Source organism: Heterocephalus glaber, unplaced genomic scaffold, assembly GCF_053883595.1.
Source record: "Heterocephalus glaber isolate CG9 unplaced genomic scaffold, H.glaber_assembly_v1.0 deba00001547, whole genome shotgun sequence".
Classification (NCBI taxonomy): Eukaryota; Metazoa; Chordata; class Mammalia; order Rodentia; family Bathyergidae; genus Heterocephalus; species Heterocephalus glaber.
In genome coordinates, this window is record NW_028258340.1 from 9069128 (window position 1) to 9071124 (window position 1997).

The following is a 1997-nucleotide window of genomic DNA, read 5'->3' on the forward strand; positions in this document are numbered from 1 at the left end:
AGCATGACAAAGGGGCATGGTCGAGGAGAAACAGCTCATGGCATTGTAGTAGTCAAGGAAGGAGGAGGGAGGTACACCCTTCCAGGCCACGCCCCCAGTGACCCACCTCCTCCCACCAGGCTTCACCTCCCAAATCACAATTAGCTATAAACCCATCAGAGGACAATCCTCTAATGAGTATCACAACCCCATGATCCAATTCCTTCCCCAAAGCCCCACCTGTGAACGCATGAAGCTTTGGGGGACATCTAGATATAAACCATAACAACATCCAATTCCTAGTGTTAAATCCTTTTCTGTTAAAATACCCAAAGCAAAATCTGTTCCGTGCCATGAACAGCCATTCTCCTGCTTCTGGACTCTGCTTCTATCATCCCCCTTGATAGAATTTTCCTTTTGGAATACAAAAAATCATTATCCTTGATAGATTATAAATTTGTTGAGGGCAAAGACCACTGGTATGAGTCTTTTCACACTGTTACACATCATAGGTGCTCAATAATACCTGAATGTGTAAGTGAATGAGTTGACCGATGGATGTATGAATGATATTGGGTTGTTATTGATCTCTGAACTAAAATTCCTGCCTAGCTCGGCTCTGATTCCCTCTCCCCCATGTAGTGTTGCCTAACAGAAAGTGTCAGCCCTGAGCTCAAACTAACTCTGCAGAGATTTTATGGTATGGAAGTTTCTCTATAAGTAGTTTCTTCATCTGTAAAATGGGGCCAATGTCAACCTGCTTTTCAGGGTCATTGGGGAGGATTAAAAGCAGACAAATTGGGTCTCTGTCCTCAGCCACTTTTCACTTACCCGTTCAGGGCTGGGTAGTAGGGTGTACTAGCTGGTGTCAAGTGGCCTTCTCTGCCACTCCCACCTTGGGTCCCCACTTGCTTTGAGTCCTGGGGCAAGTTAATTCACCTCTCTGAATCTCCATTTCCTCATCTGAAAAGGAGTGAAAAAAATGTCTTCCTCACTCAAGTGCTGTAGGATTCAAGGTGTTCAAGTGTATTTTATGTGCTTATGCTGTTGTTGTCATATACAGCCCATGTATAAGACGGGAAGGATGGGCTAATCCTGAAGTGAAGTGCTGTTGCAAGAATCCCATATAAAAATACAGTACCCTGGCATGTAATAAATGCTTAATGCATGCTAGCTAGCTGTTGTTATTATCAGTAATGACACTCAGGAATGACTTTCATAAACAGCTTTTATCCCATTATTGGCAGAAAGGACTACAGTTTAATTGTTCTGGGTCCAAAGCCTTTGTTTGTTGTAGGGATTCCTCAGATTGCACCTGGTTCTTGGCTTACAACTCCAGCAACTAATCACCTGGGTCACCTTAGAACATAGCAGAGCCTGAAGGATTCATTAGGAAGTCGCACAATCAAAGACTGATGACTAATGATTTCAAGAAAAAATGATTTAGGTGGGTGTTGAGTCATCACCGTCCTAAATTAGAAAAGAATTCTTTGGGTAGACATTATTGTAGCGCCGCTTGATGGCTCAGAACCGTGACGGTATCTCCAGGTTCTCCTGCCCCTGGGAGAGTCCTTCTAGCAGGACACTAGTTCTGATTGAGCTCATTCTTGAAGGAGGGTCCGAGTCCTACCACAGATGACATTCAGTGTTAATCTTACATTTTCACCCCTGGTTGACGACCCTGCAAAGTCACGTGCCTGAATCCTGTGGGAAGCTGCTTTTGAAAGTTGGGAAACATGTGTCATCTCCTTTCCTCCATGGGAAAGGTAGGTGGGTAGGTCTTTACTTTTTTTGGATTTGCTGACACTTTTGAGATGCTAATAAAAGTTTTGACCCACTCCCTGGAGAAAAAACACACATTGTCGCCCAAAGGGCCAAGGATTCCTGGGCCCCTGAGTCCAGGTGTGGGGCTTCCACGCAATAAATCTTTGCTTGAGATACTCCAAAGTCTCCCCTTCAATGGAGCCACCCTACTGTGAATCCCCTTTTGGTACCCCCAGAATGGCCTCCCCTGAACA